The sequence below is a fragment of the Petromyzon marinus genome, unplaced genomic scaffold, assembly GCF_048934315.1.
Source record: "Petromyzon marinus isolate PM22_M1 ecotype Great Lakes invasive population unplaced genomic scaffold, UKy_Petmar_22M1.pri1.0 PM_Scaffold_57, whole genome shotgun sequence".
NCBI classification, from domain to species: domain Eukaryota; kingdom Metazoa; phylum Chordata; class Hyperoartia; order Petromyzontiformes; family Petromyzontidae; genus Petromyzon; species Petromyzon marinus.
This window is the reverse complement of record NW_027423579.1, coordinates 366885-379154: the sequence shown is the minus strand read 5'-3', so window position 1 is coordinate 379154 and position 12270 is coordinate 366885. Positions and strand designations below refer to the sequence as shown.

At 38.9% G+C, this 12270-nt stretch overlaps 1 long non-coding RNA gene and 7 other non-coding genes across 8 annotated transcripts in view; 1 reads left to right on the top strand and 7 right to left on the bottom strand.

The window, feature by feature from the left end:
* LOC142923485 (uncharacterized) overlaps nucleotides 1-12123 on the top strand; it is a 35301-nt gene extending 23178 nt beyond the window's left edge. Inside the window, exon 2 of the long non-coding RNA XR_012940788.1 lies at nucleotides 1-12123. This exon is cut by the window's left edge and continues 20324 nt beyond it. This is a non-coding gene — a long non-coding RNA (uncharacterized LOC142923485).
* TRNAV-AAC (transfer RNA valine (anticodon AAC)) lies at nucleotides 565-637 on the bottom strand. Its single transcript has one exon. It is a non-coding gene; the product is annotated as a tRNA-Val (tRNA).
* On the bottom strand, nucleotides 1437-1509 carry TRNAV-UAC (transfer RNA valine (anticodon UAC)). Its single transcript has one exon. It is a non-coding gene; the product is annotated as a tRNA-Val (tRNA).
* Nucleotides 1655-1727, bottom strand: TRNAM-CAU (transfer RNA methionine (anticodon CAU)). Its single transcript has one exon. It is a non-coding gene; the product is annotated as a tRNA-Met (tRNA).
* On the bottom strand, nucleotides 6669-6741 carry TRNAV-AAC (transfer RNA valine (anticodon AAC)). The gene has a single exon. It is a non-coding gene; the product is annotated as a tRNA-Val (tRNA).
* Nucleotides 7540-7612, bottom strand: TRNAV-UAC (transfer RNA valine (anticodon UAC)). The gene has a single exon. It is a non-coding gene; the product is annotated as a tRNA-Val (tRNA).
* Nucleotides 9503-9575, bottom strand: TRNAV-CAC (transfer RNA valine (anticodon CAC)). Its single transcript has one exon. It is a non-coding gene; the product is annotated as a tRNA-Val (tRNA).
* TRNAV-CAC (transfer RNA valine (anticodon CAC)) lies at nucleotides 11250-11322 on the bottom strand. The gene has a single exon. It is a non-coding gene; the product is annotated as a tRNA-Val (tRNA).
* Nucleotides 12124-12270: the final 147 nt, after the last annotated feature.

Below are 12270 nucleotides of genomic sequence, written 5' to 3'. Positions count from 1 at the left end.
GTAGCAACATATTTCACTGAAATATTTCGAAACGTCTAGTGTCAAATCATTAAATCATCAAGTTCATGAAGGCATATTTTACGTCCACTTTAAATAAAATACAAATTGTTTTGGTTTTACATAGAATGTTTCCGCCCGGTTTCAAACCAGGAACCTTTCACATGTTAGGTAAACGTAATAACCACTACACTACGGAAACTGCTTGTCAAACTCGTGAAGTTGCAACACACTTCACTGGTATAGGCCTATGCCAACAATGAAGAATCATGAATTCATTATCTTCATGAAAGCACATTTTAGGTCCAATTTAAATAAAAATAGATTTTTATTGGTTATACGTAAAATGTTTCCGCCCGGTTTCGAACCAGGGACCTTTCGCGTGTTAGGCGAACATGATAACCAATACACTACGGAAACTGGTTGTCAAACTTGTGAAGCTGCAACATACTTCACTGGCATAGGCCAATGCCAACAATCATCATCTTCATGAAATCATCATCTTCATGAGGGCACATTTTACGTGCACTTTAAATAACACAGGAATTGTTTTGGTTTTACATAAAATGTTTCCGCCCGGTTTCGAACCGGGGACCTTTCGCGTGTTAGGCGAACGTGATAACCACTACACTACGGAAACTGCTTGCCAAACCCGTCCAGTTGCAACACACTTCACTGGTATAGGCCTATGCCAACAATGAAGAATCATGAAATCATCATCTTCATGAAAGCACATTTAACGTGCAATTTAAAAAAAACACGATTTTTTTTGGTTATACGTAAAATGTTTCCCCCCGGTTTAAAAACCAGGAACCTTTCACGTGTTAGGCAAACGTGATAACCACTACACTACGGAAACTGCTCGTCCAATTTGTGAAGCTGCAACATACTTCACTGGCATAGGCCAATGCCAACAATGAAGAATCATGAAATCATCACGTTCATGAAGGCACATTTTGTGTCCTCTTTAAATAAAATCCGAATTATTTTGGTTTAACGTAAAGTGTTTCTGCCCGGTTTCAAAACGGGGACCTTTCGCATGTTAGGCGAACGTGATAACCACTACACTACGGAAACTGCTTGAAGAACATGTAACGTAGCAACATATTTCACTGAAATATTTCGAAACGTCCAGTGTCAAATCATTAAATCATCAACTTCATGAAGGCATATTTTACGTCCACTTTAAATAAAATACAAATTGTTTTGGTTTTACATAGAATGTTTCCGCCCGGTTACAAACCATGAACCTTTCACGTGTTAGGCAAACATGATAACCACTACACTACGGAAACTGCTTGTCAAACTCGTGAAGTTGCAACACACTTCACTGGTATAGGCCTATGCCAACAATGAAGAATCATGAATTCATTATCTTCATGAAAGCACATTTTAGGTCCAATTTAAATAAAATAGATTTTTATTGGTTATACGTAAAATGTTTCCGCCCGGTTTCGAACCAGGGACCTTTCGCGTGTAAGGCGAACATGATAAGCAATACACTACGGAAACTGATTGTCAAACTTGTGAAGCTGCAACATACTTCACTGGCATAGGCCAATGCCAACAATGAAGAATCATGAAATCATCATCTTCATGAGGGCACATTTTACGTGCACTTTAAATAAAACAGGAATTGTTTTGGTTTTACATAAAATGTTTCCGCCCGGTTTCGAACCGGGGACCTTTCGCGTATGAGGCGAACGTGATAACCACTACACTACGGAAACTGCTTGTCAAACTCATAAAGTTGCAACACACTTCACTGGTATAGACCTATGCCAACAATGAAGAATCATGAAATCATCATCTTCATGAAAGCACATTTAACGTGCAATTTAAAAAAAACACGATTTTTTTTGGTTATACGTAAAATGTTTCCACACGGTTTCAAACCAGGACCCTTTCACGTGTTAGGCGAACGTGATAACCACTACACTACGGAAACTGCTAGTCAAACTTGTGAAGTTGCAACACACTTCACTGGTATAGGCCTATGCCAACAATGAAAAATCATGAATTCATTATCTTCATGAAAGCACATTTTAGGTCCAATTTAAATAAAATACGATTTTTATTGGTTATACGTAAAATGTTTCCGCCCGGTTTCGAACCAGGGACCTTTCGCGTGTTAGGCGAACATGATAAGCAATACACTACGGAAACTGGTTGTCAAACTTGTGAAGCTGCAACATACTTCACTGGCATAGGCCAATGCCAACAATCATCATCTTCATGAAATCATCATCTTCATGAGGGCACATTTTACGTGCACTTTAAATAAAACAGGAATTTGTTTTGGTTTTACATAAAATGTTTCCGCCCGATTTCGAACAGGGGACCTTTCGCGTGTTAGGCGAACGTAATAACCACTACACTACGGAAACTGCTTGCCAAACTCGTCCAGTTGCAACACACTTCACTGGTATAGGCCTATGCCAACAATGAAGAATCATGAAATCATCATCTTCATGAAAGCACATTTAACGTGCAATTTAAAAAAAACACGATTTTTTTTGGTTATACGTAAAATGTTTCCACCCGGTTTCGAACCAGGGACCTTTCGCGTGTAAGGCGAACATGATAAGCAATACACTACGGAAACTGATTGTCAAACTTGTGAAGCTGCAACATACTTAACTGGCATAGGCCAATGCCAACAATGAAGAATCATGAAATCATCATCTTCATGAGGGCACATTTTACGTGCCCTTTAAATAAAACAGGAATTGTTTTGGTTTTACATAAAATGTTTCCGCCCGGTTTCGAACCGGGGACCTTTCGCGTGTGAGGCGAACGTGATAACCACTACACTACGACTGCTTGTCAAACTCATAAAGTTGCAACACACTTCACTGGTATAGACCTATGCCAACAATGAAGAATCATGAAATCATCATCTTCATGAAAGCACATTTAACGTGCAATTTAAAAAAAACACGATTTTTTTTGGTTATACGTAAAATGTTTCCACACGGTTTCAAACCAGGACCCTTTCACGTGTTAGGCGAACGTGATAACCACTACACTACGGAAACTGCTAGTCAAACTTGTGAAGTTGCAACACACTTCACTGGTATAGGCCTATGCCAACAATGAAGAATCATGAATTCATTATCTTCATGAAAGCACATTTTAGGTCCAATTTAAATAAAATAGATTTTTATTGGTTATACGTAAAATGTTTCTGCCCGGTTTCGAACCAGGGACCTTTCGCGTGTGAGGCGAACGTGATAACCACTACACTACGGAAACTGCTTGTCAAACTCATAAAGTTGCAACACACTTCACTGGTATAGACCTATGCCAACAATGAAGAATCATGAAATCATCATCTTCATGAAAGCACATTTAACGTGCAATTTAAAAAAAACACGATTTTTTTTGGTTATACGTAAAATGTTTCCACACGGTTTCAAACCAGGACCCTTTCACGTGTTAGGCGAACGTGATAACCACTACACTACGGAAACTGCTAGTCAAACTTGTGAAGTTGCAACACACTTCACTGGTATAGGCCTATGCCAACAATGAAAAATCATGAATTCATTATCTTCATGAAAGCACATTTTAGGTCCAATTTAAATAAAATACGATTTTTATTGGTTATACGTAAAATGTTTCCGCCCGGTTTCGAACCAGGGACCTTTCGCGTGTTAGGCGAACATGATAAGCAATACACTACGGAAACTGGTTGTCAAACTTGTGAAGCTGCAACATACTTCACTGGCATAGGCCAATGCCAACAATCATCATCTTCATGAAATCATCATCTTCATGAGGGCACATTTTACGTGCACTTTAAATAAAACAGGAATTTGTTTTGGTTTTACATAAAATGTTTCCGCCCGATTTCGAACAGGGGACCTTTCGCGTGTTAGGCGAACGTAATAACCACTACACTACGGAAACTGCTTGCCAAACTCGTCCAGTTGCAACACACTTCACTGGTATAGGCCTATGCCAACAATGAAGAATCATGAAATCATCATCTTCATGAAAGCACATTTAACGTGCAATTTAAAAAAAACACGATTTTTTTTGGTTATACGTAAAATGTTTCCACCCGGTTTCGAACCAGGGACCTTTCGCGTGTAAGGCGAACATGATAAGCAATACACTACGGAAACTGATTGTCAAACTTGTGAAGCTGCAACATACTTAACTGGCATAGGCCAATGCCAACAATGAAGAATCATGAAATCATCATCTTCATGAGGGCACATTTTACGTGCACTTTAAATAAAACAGGAATTGTTTTGGTTTTACATAAAATGTTTCCGCCCGGTTTCGAACCGGGGACCTTTCGCGTGTGAGGCGAACGTGATAACCACTACACTACGACTGCTTGTCAAACTCATAAAGTTGCAACACACTTCACTGGTATAGACCTATGCCAACAATGAAGAATCATGAAATCATCATCTTCATGAAAGCACATTTAACGTGCAATTTAAAAAAAACACGATTTTTTTTGGTTATACGTAAAATGTTTCCACACGGTTTCAAACCAGGACCCTTTCACGTGTTAGGCGAACGTGATAACCACTACACTACGGAAACTGCTAGTCAAACTTGTGAAGTTGCAACACACTTCACTGGTATAGGCCTATGCCAACAATGAAGAATCATGAATTCATTATCTTCATGAAAGCACATTTTAGGTCCAATTTAAATAAAATAGATTTTTATTGGTTATACGTAAAATGTTTCTGCCCGGTTTCGAACCAGGGACCTTTCGCGTGTGAGGCGAACGTGATAACCACTACACTACGGAAACTGCTTGTCAAACTCATAAAGTTGCAACACACTTCACTGGTATAGACCTATGCCAACAATGAAGAATCATGAAATCATCATCTTCATGAAAGCACATTTAACGTGCAATTTAAAAAAAACACGATTTTTTTTGGTTATACGTAAAATGTTTCCACACGGTTTCAAACCAGGACCCTTTCACGTGTTAGGCGAACGTGATAACCACTACACTACGGAAACTGCTAGTCAAACTTGTGAAGTTGCAACACACTTCACTGGTATAGGCCTATGCCAACAATGAAAAATCATGAATTCATTATCTTCATGAAAGCACATTTTAGGTCCAATTTAAATAAAATACGATTTTTATTGGTTATACGTAAAATGTTTCCGCCCGGTTTCGAACCAGGGACCTTTCGCGTGTTAGGCGAACATGATAAGCAATACACTACGGAAACTGGTTGTCAAACTTGTGAAGCTGCAACATACTTCACTGGCATAGGCCAATGCCAACAATCATCATCTTCATGAAATCATCATCTTCATGAGGGCACATTTTACGTGCACTTTAAATAAAACAGGAATTTGTTTTGGTTTTACATAAAATGTTTCCGCCCGATTTCGAACAGGGGACCTTTCGCGTGTTAGGCGAACGTAATAACCACTACACTACGGAAACTGCTTGCCAAACTCGTCCAGTTGCAACACACTTCACTGGTATAGGCCTATGCCAACAATGAAGAATCATGAAATCATCATCTTCATGAAAGCACATTTAACGTGCAATTTAAAAAAAACACGATTTTTTTTGGTTATACGTAAAATGTTTCCACCCGGTTTCGAACCAGGGACCTTTCGCGTGTAAGGCGAACATGATAAGCAATACACTACGGAAACTGATTGTCAAACTTGTGAAGCTGCAACATACTTAACTGGCATAGGCCAATGCCAACAATGAAGAATCATGAAATCATCATCTTCATGAGGGCACATTTTACGTGCACTTTAAATAAAACAGGAATTGTTTTGGTTTTACATAAAATGTTTCCGCCCGGTTTCGAACCGGGGACCTTTCGCGTGTGAGGCGAACGTGATAACCACTACACTACGACTGCTTGTCAAACTCATAAAGTTGCAACACACTTCACTGGTATAGACCTATGCCAACAATGAAGAATCATGAAATCATCATCTTCATGAGGGCACATTTTACGTGCAGTTTAAATAAAACACGATTTTTTTTGGTTATACGTAAAATGTTTCCACCCGGTTTCAAACCAGGACCCTTTCACATGTTAGGCTAACGTGATAACCACTACACTACGGAAACTGCTTGAAGAACATGTAACGTAGCAACATATTTCACTGAAATATTTCGAAACGTCTAGTGTCAAATCATTAAATCATCAAGTTCATGAAGGCATATTTTACGTCCACTTTAAATAAAATACAAATTGTTTTGGTTTTACATAGAATGTTTCCGCCCGGTTTCAAACCAGGAACCTTTCACATGTTAGGTAAACGTAATAACCACTACACTACGGAAACTGCTTGTCAAACTCGTGAAGTTGCAACACACTTCACTGGTATAGGCCTATGCCAACAATGAAGAATCATGAATTCATTATCTTCATGAAAGCACATTTTAGGTCCAATTTAAATAAAAATAGATTTTTATTGGTTATACGTAAAATGTTTCCGCCCGGTTTCGAACCAGGGACCTTTCGCGTGTTAGGCGAACATGATAACCAATACACTACGGAAACTGGTTGTCAGACTTGTGAAGCTGCAACATACTTCACTGGCATAGGCCAATGCCAACAATCATCATCTTCATGAAATCATCATCTTCATGAGGGCACATTTTACGTGCACTTTAAATAACACAGGAATTGTTTTGGTTTTACATAAAATGTTTCCGCCCGGTTTCGAACCGGGGACCTTTCGCGTGTTAGGCGAACGTGATAACCACTACACTACGGAAACTGCTTGCCAAACCCGTCCAGTTGCAACACACTTCACTGGTATAGGCCTATGCCAACAATGAAGAATCATGAAATCATCATCTTCATGAAAGCACATTTAACGTGCAATTTAAAAAAAACACGATTTTTTTTGGTTATACGTAAGATGTTTCCACACGGTTTCAAACCAGGACCCTTTCACGTGTTAGGCGAACGTGATAACCACTACACTACGGAAACTGCTAGTCAAACTTGTGAAGTTGCAACACACTTCACTGGTATAGGCCAATGCCAACAATGAAGAATCATGAAATCATCATCTTCATGAAGGCACATTTTGTGTCCTATTTAAATAAAATCCGAATTGTTTTGGTTTAACGTAAAATGTGTCTGCCCGGTTTCAAACCGGGGACCTTTCGCGTGTTAGGCGAACGTGATAACCACTACACTACGGAAACTGCTTGAAGAACATGTAACGTAGCAACATATTTCACTGAAATATTTCGAAACGTCCAGTGTCAAATCATTAAATCATCAAGTTCATGAAGGCATATTTTACGTCCACTTTAAATAAAATACAAATTGTTTTGGTTTTACATAGAATGTTTCCGCCCGGTTTCAAACCATGAACCTTTCACGTGTTAGGCAAACATGATAACCACTACACTACGGAAACTGCTTGTCAAACTCGTGAAGTTGCAACACACTTCACTGGTATAGGCCTATGCCAACAATGAAGAATCATGAATTCATTATCTTCATGAAAGCACATTTTAGGTCCAATTTAAATAAAATAGATTTTTATTGGTTATACGTAAAATGTTTCCGCCCGGTTTCGAACCAGGGACCTTTCGCGTGTAAGGCGAACATGATAAGCAATACACTACGGAAACTGATTGTCAAACTTGTGAAGCTGCAACATACTTCACTGGCATAGGCCAATGCCAACAATGAAGAATCATGAAATCATCATCTTCATGAGGGCACATTTTACGTGCACTTTAAATAAAACAGGAATTGTTTTGGTTTTACATAAAATGTTTCCGCCCGGTTTCGAACCGGAGACCTTTCGCGTGTGAGGCGAACGTGATAACCACTACACTACTGAAACTGCTTGGCAAACTCGTGAAGTTGCAACACACTTCACTGGTATAGACCTATGCCAACAATGACGAATCATGAAATCATCATCTTCATGAAAGCACATTTAACGTGCAGTTTAAATAAAACACGATTTTTATTGGTTATACGTAAAATGTTTCCGCCCGGTTTCGAACCAGGGACCTTTCGCGTGTTAGGCGAACATGATAACCAATACACTACGGAAACTGGTTGTCAAACTTGTGAAGCTGCAACATACTTCACTGGCATAGGCCAATGCCAACAATCATCATCTTCATGAAATCATCATCTTCATGAGGGCACATTTTACGTGCACTTTAAATAAAACAGGAATTGTTTTGGTTTTACATAAAATGTTTCCGCCCGATTTCGAACAGGGGACCTTTCGCGTGTTAGGCGAACGTAATAACCACTACACTACGGAAACTGCTTGCCAAACTCGTCCAGTTGCAACACACTTCACTGGTATAGGCCTATGCCAACAATGAAGAATCATGAATTCATTATCTTCATGAAAGCACATTTTAGGTCCAATTTAAATAAAATACGATTTTTATTGGTTATACGTAAAATGTTTCCGCCCGGTTTCGAACCAGAGACCTTTCGCGTGTAAGGCGAACATGATAAGCAATACACTACGGAAACTGCTTGTCAAACTTGTGAAGCTGCAACATACTTCACTGGCATAGGCCAATGCCAACAATGAAGAATCATGAAATCATCATCTTCATGAAAGCACATTTAACGTGCAATTTAAAAAAAACACGATTTTTTTTGGTTATACGTAAAATGTTTCCACACGGTTTCAAACCAGGACCCTTTCACGTGTTAGGCGAACGTAATAACCACTACACTACGGAAACTGCTTGCCAAACTCGTCCAGTTGCAACACACTTCACTGGTATAGGCCTATGCCAACAATGAAGAATCATGAAATCATCATCTTCATGAAAGCACATTTAACGTGCAATTTAAAAAAAACACGATTTTTTTTGGTTATACGTAAAATGTTTCCACCCGGTTTCGAACCAGGGACCTTTCGCGTGTAAGGCGAACATGATAAGCAATACACTACGGAAACTGATTGAAGAACATGTAACGTAGCAACATATTTCACTGAAATATTTCGAAACGTCTAGTGTCAAATCATTAAATCATCAAGTTCATGAAGGCATATTTTACGTCCACTTTAAATAAAATACAAATTGTTTTGGTTTTACATAGAATGTTTCCGCCCGGTTTCAAACCAGGAACCTTTCACATGTTAGGTAAACGTAATAACCACTACACTACGGAAACTGCTTGTCAAACTCGTGAAGTTGCAACACACTTCACTGGTATAGGCCTATGCCAACAATGAAGAATCATGAATTCATTATCTTCATGAAAGCACATTTTAGGTCCAATTTAAATAAAATAGATTTTTATTGGTTATACGTAAAATGTTTCCGCCCGGTTTCGAACCAGGAACCTTTCGCGTGTAAGGCGAACATGATAAGCAATACACTACGGAAACTGCTTGTCAAACTTGTGAAGCTGCAACATACTTCACTGGCATAGGCCAATGCCAACAATGAAGAATCATGAAATCATCATCTTCATGAGTGCACATTTTACGTGCACTTTAAATAAAACAGGAATTGTTTTGGTTTTACATAAAATGTTTCCGCCCGGTTTCGAACCGGGGACCTTTCGCGTGTGAGGCGAACGTGATAACCACTACACTACGGAAACTGCTTGTCAAACTCATAAAGTTGCAACACACTTCACTGGTATAGACCTATGCCAACAATGAAGAATCATGAAATCATCATCTTCATGAAAGCACATTTAACGTGCAATTTAAAAAAAACACGATTTTTTTTGGTTATACGTAAAATGTTTCCACCCGGTTTCAAACCAGGACCCTTTCACGTGTTAGGCTAACGTGATAACCACTACACTACGGAATCTGCTTGTCAAATTTGTGAAGTTGCAACATACTTCACTGGCATAGGCCAATGCCAACAATGAAGAATCATGAAATCATCATCTTCATGAAGGCACATTTTGTGTCCTATTTAAATAAAATCCGAATTGTTTTGGTTTAACTTAAAATGTGTCTGCCCGGTTTCAAACCAGGACCCTTTCACGTGTTAGGCTAACGTGATAACCACTACACTACGGAATCTGCTTGTCAAACTTGTGAAGTTGCAACATACTTCACTGGCATAGGCCAATGCCAACAATGAAGAATCATGAAATCATCATCTTCATGAAGGCACATTTTGCGTCCTATTTAAATAAAATCCGAATTGTTTTGGTTTAACGTAAAATGTGTCTGCCCGGTTTCAAACCGGGGACCTTTCGCGTGTTAGGCGAACGTGATAACCACTACACTACGGAAACTGCTTGAAGAACATGTAACGTAGCAACATATTTCACTGAAATATTTCGAAACGTCTAGCGTCAAATCATTAAATCATCAAGTTCATGAAGGCATATTTTACGTCCACTTTAAATAAAATACAAATTGTTTTGGTTTTACATAGAATGTTTCCGCCCGGTTTCAAACCAGGAACCTTTCACATGTTAGGTAAACGTAATAACCACTACACTACGGAAACTGCTTGTCAAACTCGTGAAGTTGCAACACACTTCACTGGTATAGGCCTATGCCAACAATGAAAAATCATGAATTCATTATCTTCATGAAAGCACATTTTAGGTCCAATTTAAATAAAATACGATTTTTATTGGTTATACGTAAAATGTTTCCGCCCGGTTTCGAACCAGGGACCTTTCGCGTGTTAGGCGAACATGATAACCAATACACTACGGAAACTGGTTGTCAAACTTGTGAAGCTGCAACATACTTCACTGGCATAGGCCAATGCCAACAATCATCATCTTCATGAAATCATCATCTTCATGAGGGCACATTTTACGTGCACTTTAAATAAAACAGGAATTGTTTTGGTTTTACATAAAATGTTTCCGCCCGATTTCGAACAGGGGACCTTTCGCGTGTTAGGCGAACGTAATAACCACTACACTACGGAAACTGCTTGCCAAACTCGTCCAGTTGCAACACACTTCACTGGTATAGGCCTATGCCAACAATGAAGAATCATGAAATCATCATCTTCATGAAAGCACATTTAACGTGCAATTTAAAAAAAAACACGATTTTTTTTGGTTATACGTAAAATGTTTCCACCCGGTTTCGAACCAGGGACCTTTCGCGTGTAAGGCGAACATGATAAGCAATACACTACGGAAACTGATTGTCAAACTTGTGAAGCTGCAACATACTTCACTGGCATAGGCCAATGCCAACAATGAAGAATCATGAAATCATCATCTTCATGAGGGCACATTTTACGTGCACTTTAAATAAAACAGGAATTGTTTTGGTTTTAAATAAAATGTTTCCGCCCGGTTTCGAACCGGGGACCTTTCGCGTGTGAGGCGAACGTGATAACCACTACACTACGGAAACTGCTTGTCAAACTCATAAAGTTGCAACACACTTCACTGGTATAGACCTATGCCAACAATGAAGAATCATGAAATCATCATCTTCATGAAAGCACATTTAACGTGCAATTTAAAAAAAAAAACACGATTTTTTTTGGTTATACGTAAAATGTTTCCACACGGTTTCAAACCAGGACCCTTTCACGTGTTAGGCGAACGTGATAACCACTACACTACGGAAACTGCTAGTCAAACTTGTGAAGTTGCAACACACTTCACTGGTATAGGCCTATGCCAACAATGAAGAATCATGAATTCATTATCTTCATGAAAGCACATTTTAGGTCCAATTTAAATAAAATAGATTTTTATTGGTTATACGTAAAATGTTTCCGTCCGGTTTCGAACCAGGGACCTTTCGCGTGTTAGGCGAACATGATAAGCAATACACTACGGAAACTGCTTGTCAAACTTGTGAAGCTGCAACATACTTCACTGGTATAGACCTATGCCAACAATGAAGAATCATGAAATCATCATCTTCATGAGGGCACATTTTGCGTGCAGTTTAAATAAAACACGATTTTTTTTGGTTATACGTAAAATGTTTCCACCCGGTTTCAAACCAGGACCCTTTCACGTGTTAGGCGAACATGATAACCACTACACTACGGAATCTGCTTGTCAAACTTGTGAAGTTGCAACATACTTCACTGGCATAGGCCAATGCCAACAATGAAGAATCATGAAATCATCATCTTCATGAAGGCACATTTTGTGTCCTATTTAAATAAAATCCGAATTGTTTTGGTTTAACGTAAAATGTGTCTGCCCGGTTTCAAACCGGGGACCTTTCGCGTGTTAGGCGAACGTGATAACCACTACACTACGGAAACTGCTTGAAGAACATGTAACGTAGCAACATATTTCACTGAAATATTTCGAAACGTCTAGTGTCAAATAATTAAAT